This window comes from Sus scrofa, chromosome 10 (genome assembly GCF_000003025.6).
Source record: "Sus scrofa isolate TJ Tabasco breed Duroc chromosome 10, Sscrofa11.1, whole genome shotgun sequence".
Lineage (NCBI taxonomy): Eukaryota > Metazoa > Chordata > Mammalia > Artiodactyla > Suidae > Sus > Sus scrofa.
The window spans coordinates 47,788,979-47,804,011 of NC_010452.4; the positions used below are offsets into that span (position 1 = coordinate 47,788,979).

The 15,033-nt window shown below is 46.6% G+C and overlaps 1 protein-coding gene across 13 annotated transcripts in view; it reads left to right on the top strand.

Annotated features, from left to right (window-relative positions):
- The window catches only part of FRMD4A (FERM domain containing 4A), a 664,082-nt gene that overhangs the window by 404,112 nt on the left and 244,937 nt on the right, over nucleotides 1–15,033 (top strand). The window contains exon 1 of one of the 13 annotated variants that reach the window (XM_021064226.1): nucleotides 12,717–14,602. The exons of the other annotated variants lie outside the window; for them this stretch is intronic. The gene's annotated coding sequence lies outside the window, so the exon portion shown is untranslated. Of the gene's footprint in view, nucleotides 1–12,716; nucleotides 14,603–15,033 lie in introns of those variants that run through there. 13 annotated transcript variants of the gene reach the window in all.

Genomic DNA, 15,033 nt, shown 5'->3' on the forward strand with positions numbered 1-15,033 from the left:
TTTTAGTTAAAAAATAGTAAGGTGGCTTTTCTTCAGAATTTGTAAACTTTCTGTATAATTTGTGTAAGTGTCGCTGCAATGGTGATGGATTGGAGAGATTTTTATTGTTTTCTTACACAAGAGTTACCATGGCTTATGCTTGCATGTCCATAATAATTAATTACCCTGTATTTTAAAGAAGCCCCTGAGAACATCTGAAACCTTTTGGATTAACGAATTCCTATTTATTGTGAATTCTCTCTCTCTCCCCTTCTCTCCCCCTCTCCTTTTCTCTCTCCCTCTCCCCATCCCCCTCCCTCCCTTCCTTCCCACCCACATCCCCCCTCCACCCGTCTCTGTCTCCATAACAAAGCAATCTACCTTTTGGAACAACAGGGATGCATCTTGAGGAACTTATGCTAAGTGAGTTAGTCAGGCAGAGAAAGGCAAATACTATACAATATCCCTTATACGTGGAATCTTAAAAGGCTGAACGCCTAGGAATAGAAATAGTAGGATAGTGATTACCAGTGGCTGGGGGATGGGAGGCCTGGGGAAATGTTTTTTTAAGGGCACAGACTTGCCCCAAGTAGAGCAATCAGCCCCGGGAAGCTAATGCACAGCACAGTGATGAGAGTCAACAACGCTCTCCATAACCTCCCAACTGGCCAAGAGACTAGATCTGCTCTTTATTCTCGCCGCAAAAAGAGAAATAAGTATGTGATGTGGGAGCAATGTGCCAGGGGAGTCAAATTGCAAACTACGAATGTATCAGATCAGCACCTTGTATATTATAAATTCACACCACATTACATGTCAGTAAAAAGTAACAGAGTCTAGGATCTGGTGTTGAAACTAAGAGCTCAGGTCACTGCTATGGCTCAGTGACCAATCTGACTAGTATCCATGAGGATGCGGGTTCAATCCCTGGCCTGGGAACTACCACATGCCTCAGGCATGGTCCAAAAAACACTAATAAGAACAAAAGTCTAGAGCAAATAAGGCAAAGTATTCAATTTTTTTTTCTTCTATTTAGGAGTGCACCCATGGCATATGGAGGTTCCCAGGCTAGGGGTCAAATCAGAGCTATAGCTGCCAGCCTACACAATAGCCACAGCTATGTGGAATCCAAGCTGCATTAGCAACCTACACCACAGCTCATGGCAATGCCGGATACTTAACCCACTGAGCAAGGCCAGGGATTGAGCCCACATCCTCATGGATGCTAGTCAGATTAGTTTCTGCTAAGCCGTGATGGGACCACCAAAATATTCAATCTTAATGGTAGTTATTCAAGAGTCTATTTTCTGTACTTTTCTGAATGCTTATGTTTCATCATTTAACATACTTTTTAAAGAGGAACATCAAAATTTAACAAGAGAAATTCCCGCTGTGGTGAAATGGGATCAGCACGTTTCTGGAGAGCTGGGACACAGGTTCGATCCCCAGCCTGGCACCGTAGCTAAGGATCTGGTGTTGCCACAGCTGCAGCATAGGTTGCAGCTGAGGCTCAGATTGATCCCTGGCCTGGGACATCCATGTGTCTTGGGGCAGCCAAAAATGAAAAAAAAAAAAAATTTAACAAGAAAAGAATTTTAAGTACTGTTGTATGATGAGGAACTCGGTGTAGTGGGAAGGAACTTGGGCGTGTATAAATATTTGATCTATAGCAGCCCTACGTAGATACTGGTAGGGAAGAGTATTGGTGAGCAGTGCTCAGGACCGAGTGGGAAAAGCTATGTCTATTTTCATTCTGAATGTCCCACAGATTCACTGGGAACCTCTGGGCAGGCCAGGAACTCCTCATTGCCCATCTCTGCATCTGTCAGGCAGAGGGGCTTACACAAGCTTTTGGGCCTCAGGGTGCTGCTATGAACAACGCATTAGAGCACAGCCATGCAGGCACTGTAAGTGTCCTGGGACTGAAAGTTGGGGCATCTTGTTTTGTCTAATCTGGGACCCACCTTGGATTTCCCACTGAACTGGAGATTGAAGTTCAGGCTCCCTTTCTGGTTCTCGCTACGGACTTTTTCGTACATAAAAAGGAACTGAATTTAGACTCTCAGGATGTGGAAGAAAACCTTGGGGAAGGGGGCTCTGCCCCACATTCATCACTGCCATTGCTGACCTGCTGAGGGTTCTAGGGCTCCCAGGGTCTGAGCGGCTGCAAGGACCCAGAAGTTCACATGTGGGTGTGGCTACGCTGCACACCACGTCCCAGAATGACGTCCAGTGACACTTCAGGGGTTCGCCGTGACTGGTCATCATTCCCATCTATTTAAAGCAAACAATGTGCCCTCGTGGCTGAATGAAGTTGTGGGTTTCCTCAATGGACCCAAATTCCCTCTTAAGTTTAGTCACAGAGGATCAGGAAGAACACTCCTGGCAAGGATGGGGCCCTGCAGAAGAAAGGGATGGAATGCAGGATGCTATTATGTATGACCAGGATATTTCCTATGATTTATTTACAGGACGTACCTCACTTGGGATCTCATTAAAGCTCACAATAGTTAGGTCCAGGACCTAAACCAAATAACATCTAACACAGTGGGCAGGGGGCATTGTATAGAGACAAAAGCTGCCAGATATCAAGCCCTCCGTTGATGCCGAAAATGCAAATAAGAATATTAGTAGTGTATGTTTTATTAAACATGTGCTGTGTGCCAAAAACGCTCTCTACATTATGCAATGCAATCCTCATAGCAACTCTGCGAGTAGGAAACTGAGGCTGAAAGAAGTGTAGACCTCATTAGCCTAAGGTCATTAGTACCACTAGTACAACAGCTAGTATGTGGTTGACATGTAATTCAAACCCAGGCAGCCTAGTGCCATAGCCTGCACTCCTAACTTCTTTGCTATGTCTCTTGGCGCCTTGGGGCAGGAAAATGGGTCCTATTCTGGTTTCAGCCTGTCATGGAGACAGATAAGGAAAGTCCTGCCTGAAGAGTCAGATTGACCTGTTCAAAGCTGTACAGGGACAAGCAACAGAATCATAGAGGTGGCTGTGCTCACCACTAGGGTTATGGCAAAAACAGAATCCTCAGATAACTGCTGCGACAGTAGGTACCAGAGGTTATGCCAGCCTAGCCAACAGGGGGCAGTGATGAGCCAACTATGACATCATTGACTTGAGACCACCTCCAGGTGAGCAGAACTCTGCTTGGGTGGGGATGATTTCGATGCCCAGAGGCAGCCAGGGACAGTGATCAGCAAACACATCACCTCGATGCCTATTCTCTTTGGTGTTTCCTGTTTTCCATTGCTTCCAGGAACTCCCTCCCCCTCCATCCGTTCCACCAGAAACCAACTCTGAGACTTCTCACTGTGAGCCCTTGATCCACCAACTTCTGCTTTTGCTCAAAGTTAAGCCGCAGGGAGTTCCCGCTGTGGCACAGTGGGTTAAGAATCTGACTGCAGGAGTTCCTGTCGTGGTGCGGTGGAAACGAATCTGACTAGGAACCATGAGATTGCCCGTTCAATCCCTGTCCTCGCTTAGTGATTTAAGGATCTGGTGTTGCCATGAGCTGTGGTGTAGGTCGCAGACTCGGCTGGTTTCTGGCATTGCTGTGGCTGTGGCATAGGCCAATGGCTGTAGCTCCGATTGGACCCCTAGCCTGGGAACCTCCATATGCTGCGGGTGTGGCCCAAAAAAAAAAAAAAAAAAAGAATCTGACTGCAGCAGCACCTTGGGTCCCTGCCAAGGTTCCAGTTTGATCCCCAGCCCAATACAGTGGGTTAAGGATCTGGTGTTGCCACCGTTGCAGCATAGGTCATAGCTGTAGCTTGGATTCCATCCCTGGCCCCGGGAACTTTCATATGCCTTGGGTGCAGACATTAAAAAAAAAAAAAAAAAAAAAAAAAAAAAAGTTAAGCCTCAGTGGAAAGAACACATTTTGAGGAGCTGAGTATAGACTCGGATTCAAATCTGCCTCTTTCTGGGTGTGGACTTGTAGCAAGTTACTTAACATTTCTTAGCCTCAATTTCTGGATCTCTACAATGGAAATTAGTAATACCTACTGTGCAGTGTTGCTGCAAGACTTAGATGATTCACATAATGTGCCTGGTGCCACACAATAAATAATAGCCATTATTATTGTCATAATTATTATTATTAATCATTATTAGATGCCAGTTTAGGTTGTACCCATTTCCGAGGGAATTTTCTTTTTAAAGAGCACAGGAGGAGTTCCCGTCATGGTGCAGTGGTTAATGAATCCGACTAGGAACCATGAGGTTGCGGGTTCTATCCCTGGCCTTGCTCAGTGGGTTAAGGATCCGGCGTTGCCATGAGCTGCGGTATAGGTTGCAGACGTGGCTCAAATCCTGCGTTGCTATGGCTCTGGCATAGGCCAGTGGCTATAGCTCTGATTAGACCCCTAGCCTGGGAATCTCCATATGCCGTGGCAGCAGCCCTAGAAAAGGCAAAAAGACAAAAAAAAAAAAAAAAAAAAAAAAAAAAAAGCACAGGAGGCATTCTTTGCACATTCTAAAGATATTTTCCTTTCTCTCTATTTTCTGTCCCATCTTCTATTGAAAACTCAAGACCAAAATTGTCCCCAAGCATCCTCACCTCTGCTTAGGATCACCTATTCATTGATTGTTTGATTGATTGATTGATTGATTGATGGTTTTTAGGGCCACACTCAAGGTATATGGAAGTTCCCAGGCTGGGGGTTGAATTGGAGCTACAGCTGCTGGCCTACGCCACAGCCACAGCAGTGCCAGATCTGAGTTGCATCTGTAACCTACACTACAGCAACGCCGGATCCCCGACCCACTGAGCGAGTCCATAGATTGAACCTGCATCCTCATGGATCCTAGTCAGGTTCCTTAACTGCTGAGCCACAAAGGGAACTCCCAGGATCCGCTATTCAGACCACAGTGTTTATTTGCTTTGTTTGGAATTTTTGAGACATCGAAAAAGGCAGTGACATCCAAGAAAAGACCTGCAAAGATCTTCCCAAGACCCTCTTGGAGAAGATCATAAAACATAAAATATAAACCAGAGCCAACATCAAAACAATTCAGAATTTACTAACTAGAGACAAAAGGGGAGATGGAGAGACCTCTATGTCAAGATAGAAAATACACCTGCTGGGTTATTAAATGTCTTTGTCAGGCCTCCACACACACTTTTCGAAATCTTCAGAAAGCAGTGCAGGTATATTCCATACGACTGGCAGTGCATGCATCACTTGTCCAGCCCTAGCTCCTTTATTGCTTCAGATCGACTATAATTTAGGCCGCCTTCATTAAAACAATTGTATGGAATTGCATATAAACATCCATCCAGTGCTGTTTCCGACCATCACAGACGCTTCTTTGTTTTTTATTAGCTGGATGGATTTCACTCTAAAAATCTATTGGCTAATGATCACAATGCTTGGCCAAAAGGAAGTGATAAAGCAAGATGAAATACACAGTTTACAGATGAACAAACTGTGAGGACTTTGACTAATGAAAAACACAACAAAGCGCTGCCGTGAGTCCTCCCTTTGAGGAAACCCTGAGTGAGGCATACAGACAAGTGCAGAAATGGTTACCCTAAAGTGCTGCAGGGAGGGATTGGGAGCTTGGGGTCAACGGATGCAAACTACTGCTCATGGAATAGATTTGCAATGACATCCTGCTGTGTTGCACTGAGAACTATGTCTAGATACTTACAACACAGCATGACAATGGGAGAAAAAATTATGTACACTTGTATGTGTAACTGGGTCCCCATGCTGTACAGTGGGAAAAAAAAAAGTGTGTTGGGGAAATAACAATAAAAAATAAATTAAAAAAAAAGAAAGAAAAAAATAGAAAGTGCTGCAAACAGCAGAGATGTGCACGGGCTGTCTTAGAGCAGGAGAGAGTTGACAGATGTAGGCAACAGGTCGGGGACCACTTCGGATTCTGTTCCCTCCCATGTCCCAGCCCCCACCAGTGGCTACTGATGAATATATCTGAGGATCTTTGGCTTTATCCCGGATACAAGAGAGGGTTTTTTTTTTGGGGGGGGGGTTTAAAGAATGGAACAACATGATCATATTTCATTTTTGATAGGAAGGCAACCAGTTGTGAAGGGTTTCCATCAGAATTAAATTCTTTTGTTTTGTTTTGTTTTACATGTACACATTGTTTTTCTCACATTATCATGCTCCAAGAATTAAAATCTGAAAAGCAGGAGTTCCCATCGTGGCTCAGTGGTTAACGAAGTTGACTAGCATCCATGAGGACATGGGTTGATCCCTGGCCTCAATCAGTGGGTTAAGGATCGGGTGTTGCTGTGAGCTGTGGTGTAGGCTGGAAGCTGCAGCTCTGATTCAGCCCCTAGCCTGGGAACTTCCAGATGCCATGGGTGTGGCCTTAAAAAGAATTTTTTAAAAAATGTTTAAAAGCACAATTCTACAGGCAAGAATATTTATTCCTTCATTTATTTCATTCTTTAGTGAATATTTATTGAACGTTTGCTGTGTGCCAGGGACTGTCCTAGGCTCAAGAGAGTCAGCAAAAAACAAAACAGACAACAGACATAAATCCCTGCTCTTCTGGGAAGTACAGATAATGAGCAAAGCACATGAGTAAATACATTGTATAGTCTGTTAGAAGGTGATAAGGGCAAAAGAGAAAAATAAGCCAGGGAAGGGATGAGAAAGAAGGACAGGAGGGCCAGTGGGAAGGGTTGCTGTTTTTACAAAAGATTGTCATAGATCATTACAAGTTTGGCACTTGAAGAATTGAGTGATGTCTCTGAAAAATAAAGAAAACTTACTTTTGAGTTCCCATGGCGGCTCAGTGGGTTACAAACCTGAGGATGTGGGTTCGATCCCTGGCCTTGCTCAGTGCGTTAAGGAACCTGCATTGCCATGAGCTGCGGTGTAGGTCGCAGACAGGCTCGGATCCCATGTTGGTGTGGCCGTGGTGTAGGCCAGCAGCTGCAGCTCCAATCCGACTCCTACCCTGGGAACTAACTTCCATATGCCCCAGGTATGGTCCTAAAAAACAAATACAAAAACAAAACAAACAAAAAAGTTGCTTTGATATATCTCTACTTAAAAAACAAACAAACAAACAAAAAAAAACCCAGAAAGATCTCTCTAAGAAGGTGGCATTTAAGCAGGGACCTTGCCTGGGCTGATATCTGGGGAGGTGCATTCCAGGCAGAGGGAAACACAAAGACCCTGGGCTGGAGGGAGTCTGAGCCTGAGGACAACAGCAGTGAAGCCAGGACACATCTGGAGCAGAGCAAAGACCACAGTGATGGGACAGTGGTGCACAGGAATGAGCAGTAGCAACATCTGGGCACTTATTAGAAATGCAGATTCTTACACCCCCAACCCAGACCTATAAATCAGAAACTTTCAGGGGAGGGAGTGGTCGGGGGGAGATGAGACCCAGTGATCTGTATTGACAAGCCTTCCAGGCACCCCTGATGCTGCCTTAAATCTGAGAACAGTGCCTGAAAGCTGGGTCCTGAACCCTCTCTTCCCCCTACAGTATCTTTCCTGGTCAGTCATATCCATTGCCACAAATTTAAAAGCTCTCTATCTTCAGACATCACCAATGTTTTTTTCTTTTCCACCAAGATAGCTCTTTATATATATATATACATATACATATATATGTGTGTGTGTGTATATATATATATATCTCTTTTTTTTGGCCATCCCGAGGCTTATGGAGTTCTCAGGCCAAGGAGCAGATCACAGCCCAGTTGCAACCTACGCCAGATCATATAACCCACAGTGCCCGGCAGGGATCAAACCTGTGACCCAGCAGTCCAGAGATGCCACTGATACCATTGCGCCATATCAGGAACTCCAGATGGCTCTTTCTGAGTCTAATCTTGCATATCCAATCGCCATCTCAACACCACAGCCTAACTAACTTTCTATTTGAGTCAGAACCCCAGAGATTGGTTGCACTGAGCTCACTTTATTTGTAATGTGAGTGATAGTGAATTCTTTGGCATTATAATTGGGGGTGGCTCTGATTTTTATCTGGTGGCAGAAAAAGTCATCACATCACGAGTCACCCCTCGAGGACAGTTTCCAGCCCCCATCTTCAACTTCAGGAAACTGACTTTTCTCCCTGAGGCACAGGGGTCTCTGTTCTCCAAAATCCTAGGTCCTGTCCTTCCTCACTGGCTGGTGGTTCCATTACATCCTTATTGCTTGCTTGAGAAATTGAGTGATTGATGTCAGCTGCATATAAAGCTTCACTCTATTAGAAAGTCCCAACTGGAGTTCCCATCGTGGCTCAGCAGTTTACAAACCTGACGGGCATCCATGAGGACTCGGGTTCCATCTCTGGCCCCGCTCAATGGGTTAAGGATCCAGCGTTGCCGTGAGCTGTGGTGTTGGTTGCAGATGGGGCTCGGATCCTGAGCTGCTGTGGCTCTGGCGTAGGCCCGCAGCTACAGCTCCAATTGGACCCCTGGCTTGGGCACCTCCACATGCTGCCAGTGCAGCCCTAAAAAGACAAAAAGACCAAAAAACGAAAATCCCAATTGAAAAAGGAATACGTGCTGAAAACATTTTTCCGTTCAATTTCACAAATGTTTCTGTCTTCAATCCCTTTCATAAGGAGGTGATGGGGCCATGAATAAGTAACAAGTCTGGAGTTCCAGGTGACAGACACTGTAGACACTGCACTAGGTGACAAGGGATGCAGTTCCTCCACATAACTGACCATGGAACGTGAGGTGAGGGTCTACTCTGAATGCAAGCCACCCGAGTTTGATGATCAGCTGTTGCCTACTTGTCATCTGTAGGACCTGAGGTGGCTTAAAAAACTCCTCTCTGCCTTATTCCCTTCCCTCCAAATGGGGTTAATAAGAGCACCAACCTCACAGGATTGTTGAGAAAATTAAATGTGTCATTGCATATAAAGCATATAATCGGATTCTGGTACCTGGTAAGTGGCAAGTAAGTCTTAACTATTGGTAATGTACTTTTCAAAGCAAATAAACAGAAAGGGTTTGGTGAGAGAATTAACCTATGTCCTTGAATGTACGTCTAATGTAAACCAATTTTATAGTATGGTACTCGCTGTAATATAGCTGCTCCCAGGGGCTCCAAATTACATTAATTAGCTTGTGATGTTTTGATTGATTCTTGTCTGTGTTTCACAAAGACCTGCCCTGGGTTTTTGCTGCCCTGAGTTGAAGGCAGTCTGAACCATGCTTCCCAACCAGGGAAAAAATAATAAGCAACAATCTAATGTAATGAGAACATAACGAGATTATAAAGCATAGCTATTTTTTAAATGACACTGCTATTTTTAAAAAATAACGAAATAAAACACAGCTATTAGATGATGTCTTCATATACCCTGGGGACCATGGTCTTTAAGTATTTGCTGTCTGGCCAGGAGAGGCGATGGAATTCTTTCTTTTGGATTGAAGTGGCTCTGAATTGGCCTTTAATTGACCTGGGAGTAAGGAGAAAATAGGATCGGGTATAAAAATATAAAAGGGTTCACTTAAAAGCCATCAAGCCCTTTAACCTGCCCCCCCCACCCAGGGCTCTTGCTCCATCTTCAAAATCTGATGAAAGCATAGAAGGAAAAGATGCCAGGGCTCTTCTCCAGAAACATAGGGGTGGAACGTAAATCAATGTCCATTTGGTGCAGGTTAGGCACTGATGTAACAATGCAACATCCTGTCACTTCCCAGATGTCATCCCACTCCAACTGTGACTCACCCTGGCATTAGTGATGTATCCGAAGTAAGCGTGTGGCCCCTGCTCACTGTAATTGCCAATATAGTTCATTTGTATTAGTACGTGGTAGTAAGAGCTCAGGGTCACAAAAGGATGAGTCTGGGTTCAAATCTGATTAACAGAGTCCCCTCAGCATGTCCCTAAACCTTTTTAAACTCCAGGTCCCTCCTCTGCAGAAGAAGAACAAAAATAATTTCCACCTCGTGGGAATCTCGTGATGGTCGAATTAATGAATGTTTGGAAAGTTCTTAACACTGTGATTGGCAGAGAATTAAGTATTCATAGTAATATTAGCCATCACTTGTGATCAGTTTTGAAAATAGTTAATGTATGTTGAATCCATAGTCTTCATAAGGCTGGAGAGAGAGAGATGACTGTCAGGCCAGTTTTAAAGACGAAGAAATGGACACAAAAAAATTAAGAGACTTAAAGGGAGTTCCCTGGTGGCTCAATGGGTTAAGGAGCCAGCATTGGCACTGCCGTGGCTCAGGGCACTGCTATGGCACGCGTTGGACCCCCTGGCCTGGGAACTTCCACATGCCACAGGCTCGGCCACAAAAAAAAAAAAAAAAAGGACTTGTTCAAGGTGATACGGTGCCTTCAGAGCAGGAGACCATGGCTTTTCAATGTTACTGGCCCCTAGGAAAGGATGAACAGCCCAGACTCAGATCCACTCCACACTGGTGTCTGTCCTCAGTGGGCAGGTGAACAAAGAAATGAGTGGGTATCGTCTTTGTCACCAGCAGTAGTTCTCTGGCTAAGAACATCTTCTCCTAACTGCCCCATGAACTGCCCCAAGCTTGTGAGGAAAGCTGTGACTTCAGATCCCAGAGTTAAGAACTGGACACTTTCTATTAGTGAAGTGGGGGTAATTTTTGTTCTGCAACTTTCAGTGTAAAAAAAACCACACATTCAATTACTCCTCTAAGCCTAATTAAATCTATGTTTTCACTCATCAAGGTGGCAGGAATCCACTCATCCTTTCCTCTCCCCTAGCTCACTGGTTTTTTGGGATTTTTTGGTTTTTTGTTTTGTTTTTTGTTTTTGCTTTTTAGGGCCATGCATGCGGCATATGGAAGTTCCCAGACTAGGGGCTGAATCAGAGCTGCAGCTGCCAGCCTGCGCCACAGCCATAGCAACGGGGGATCCAAGCTGCAGAAACTACACCCTTCGGGTTTGTTTCCGTTGAGCCACAAAGGGCACTCCAGAAAACAGTCTCTTGTCATCAGTTCAGCATCATTGCTCTGAAATGCTCAAGTACCCAAGAACTTGAGATCCATTTTAAAGCCAAAGACTCCATCCCTCCTGGCGGACCCCCAAGATCCTTTGCCTAAGACACGCCTCAGAATAGGGTACCCTCCATTCAGGGTCCTCTGGCTGCCCCAGCAGATGACTAGCGCCCTCTGGAGGCACTGTGTAGACACAGAGAAGGGGGTCTCTCCAATTGCAGATGGCACTCCTCTCCTTCTGGGGATGCTTCTGCCCCTCTCCTCCCTCTGGGGGTGCTTCTGCCTTTCTCCATCCCCTCCTCCATCCCCCATTTCCCAGCTTCAGAGCCCCTCTCCTGTCTTGGAGATGCTGCCTTCTTTCAACACAAAACTCCCTAACTTTGTGTGAGAAGCCCCATGCAATCAGGTCTCACAATTCCTGCCTACCCCCTGGAAGCACCAAAGGAAAAGTATCTCTCCTTCTTTTGGAATCTTCCCCAGCCATGAAAGCAAAACACAAAGGCACATGTCCAGAAACCAGCCTGCCACGTTTCTTTTTTCGGTTAGAGTCTTCACAAAGTGGCTCACACTGGAGCTGAAAATGGAAACCCACTCTATCCTTTCATCACAACTGCATGTTAGGGCTGGCCGATGGACCAACACTTTGCAAAGAGCCTTTGATTCTTTATGTCTTTGCAAGTAATGGCCTGAACTGTCAGTGGCGTGATGGGCTTTTCCACAGAAAACAGACCGTTACAGAATTCTGACTGGCAACATTTGGCATCCATCAACTCCAAGGATCACTGCTGGGGAAACAGAGAATATATTTCCTTCCTACTTTCATTAACTTCCAGATAATTTAATTTTGAATTTTTATCTCATGTATCAAGTCTTACCTCTCAGTCCTTAAATTCTTCCAATATCATTTTTCTTCCCTAAATGTTTATCTAGTCTCAGTTTGGGCTCCAAACATAAAAGGCTTAGGGAGCAACAAGGGCCTATGTCAGGGATTAGACCAGGCCATGGGACAGAGTGAGAAGAAAATACATAAAGGCCCTCACGTGTCTACACTTACATCCCTGGGTCCTGTTCTAAGTGTCTCACACATGATTCATGTAACCCTTCTAACAACCCTATGAGGTAGGCGGTATAATTATCCCCATTTCATAGATGAGAAAACTGAGGCACGGAGAGGTTAAAACACTTGCCCAAGGTTGCACAGCTAGCAGGTGGCTGAGGCAAGGGCTAAGCTCTGGAAGCCGGACGGCAGTCTGTGCCTTTAACACGCAGCTGTGAACACGACGGTAGTTAAGTGTTAAGTAGGAAATAAACAGGCTAATGATACAAAGAGCAGCTGGGGAGGCCACTCCCCATGTGCTGATCGGGCAAGGTCATCTAGGAGGCAGCACTGGTGCTAAAATCTGAAGGATGGCTAGGAGCCAGCTGTACAAAGCATGGGGCTGGATGGGCAGGTGGGTGAGCGTTGGACACTTGCAAAAGCCGAGAGAAGGAAAGCCATTCTCAGGCAGGAAAGTGGCCTGGGCGGCAAAGCACTCAAGGGACATGGAGAATGACACGTGATGAAGGTGGGAGGATGCCTGGATGCTTGTCAGGATCAACTGTTTTTTTGTTTTTTTGTTTTTTTTTCTTTTTAGGGCCACACCTGCGGCATATGGCAGTTCCCAGGCTAGGGGTCGAATTGGTGCTGCAGCTGCAGGCCTACGCCACAGCTGCAGCAACGCCAGATCCGAGTTGCCTCTGTCACCTACACTGCAGCTTACGGCAGTGCAGGATCCTTAACCCACTGAATGAGGCCAGGGATTGAACCTGCATCCTCATGAATACTAGTTGGGTTTGTTACCCACTGAGCCAAGCCTGGATGGTTGTACGCAGTGCTGTGAGTTGCTTTTACGGTCACTGGCTGCTGGGGGACAAGAGGGCAAGTGAGGACCAGGAGCTTAGGGACCCTGAAATAGGGCTAAGGAACTGAAAGGGGAGAGTGACAGTGGGTATCTGGTGGCAACAGACAAGGCTGAATGGATAAGGAGAGTCTGTGTAAGGACATTCCAACCACCTGAAGAAGCGTGGACTTGATTCCTACGAGCCAAGGAAACCCAAGTGGGCTTCAGCAAAGAGGTTCTGTGATCAGCTGTGGGTTTTAGGAGGATGATGGCATGGAGAACATGCTTGAGAGACCCAACTGGGGTCCAGTCAGGAGGCTGCTATAGACACATCCCTGTGAAAGGTGGTATGTACCGACTGAGGCTGGGGGCAGAGGTTACTCCCACACCAAAGATAAACCAAGTGGCACCGGGCACTCCTGGAACGAGTCAGACTAGGGTGTGCTCTCAAAGAACCTTCCAGAGCTGTTTGTGAGGACAGGCTTGGTGATATCTTGACAAGGAAGTATGAGTAAAAGAAAGGAAAGATTCCCTCTAGCCCTGTGGGGAGAAGAGGGGTGCTGTTTAGTAAGAGAGGGAACCTGGAAAGAGCCTTTGCCACTGGGTCAGCTTCAGTTCAGGGCATACTGAGAATTGACATGGCCAAGGTGGAAAGGCAGCAGGTGGGGACAGACGGCACCCAAGGACTCTTCTAAGGATGCCAGCCAACTAATACTAGAGGAGAAATGTTGGTTTGAATATTTTCTCAATCACCTCCTGCTAGGTGTTGCAATCAAATCAGCACTGGAAACAATCGGCTCCCAAAGAACTAATATTCTCCTTAAAGGCCACAGAACAGGAGGAGACAGGCTTCGGTTGCAACATGAAAGCACAGGCCTCCTATTAGAACAATCTTCAGGGACTCCAAAAGTACAGAAACCTCCCCTTGGCCTTCCCATTACTCAGATTCAGATCATCAAGTCTCCCAGCCAGGAGCATGTGATCGCCACAGCTTGAAATAAGACGAATAGCCCTTATCACAGGCGCTCACTTTGTCCTCCAACCTTAACTGTAGGCAGAGATTCCCTTCTCTTGATTGTAAGGCCCCTTGAACTGTCAACGTTCACCAGAGATCTTTCGAGAGTACACAGGCTGGGTCTGGAAAGATCAGTTGGAAGAAAGGATGAGATTCCCTTTTATCATCAAGTTTGTAAGTGTTTACTCCTGCCAGTGCCCTGGAAATAACGGTGCCAGTTTCCCAGGGTGTCCCTTCAATTATGATGAAAGGGGAACCAGTTCCTCCCTTGAAGATGAATGGATGAGTGGATGGATGGATAGAGGAATGGAGGGATGGAGGTAGGTTGGGGATTCGAGTGATGAGTGAGTTCTAGAGAAGGATTTTTCCCTCTGAGACAAGCTGGCTTTTCCACCTTCCCTACGTGGGTGCTCCTGTCTGCCTCTCCCTTTAGTTCTTCAACTGTGTTTTGACAATTCGTGGGGAAAAAAAATGTGTCTAAGGCAAATTGAGCTCCTGTAGCAATAAACATTTAGACGTACAATGTGAATTGAGTTATTGTTCTCGGTCCGGATCATCTCCCAGTTTGTTTCTCTTTTTTGGAAAGAGAACGTGTCGGGCCGTCCTCCTCCCCCAGACTGTGGAAATGGAAGTCTCCTTTCCCCAGTAATTGTTGCGAATCCTGACAATAGCCCCATGACTAGGTTATCTCACAGGAACTTCCATTTCCAAAGAGTTGAGGGGAGATTAATACAAGAAAATTGGACTAGATCGAGGGATAAGAGCTGCGCCTTCAGCCAAGTTCAGCCAAGGTAAATTCTTACTTCGGCTCCCGGGGTGGGAGAGGGCCTCCCGCGGAGGGTTTGGGGGGGGGGTCTTCTTGGGGCTGGGAGGGTACTAGGTTTTGGAATCCCCGCTTTTCCTCCCCAAGGGTCTGGCTCCGCACAGCCTCTGCTGCTTAGCGGCTGATCAGGACCTAACTTTGTGCAGGTCGGCGTGTGCCGCAGAGAGGGGACCCGAGGATCGGCCAGCTCGGGGCGACCGGAGGCTCCCCGGCTAGGCAGGGGCCGCGCCGGGCCGGCGCGCGTTCATTGTTATCCGGGTGCGGGCGGCGCTCGGGGCGCGGGGGGGGCGCGGCAGACGCGGGAGGCCGCGCTGGACTCGCGGGAGCCGGCCCATCATCCGGCCTCCTGCCGCCCCGAGCGCGCTCTCAGTGCACGGGGGCGCCGCGCGGGGCCGACCG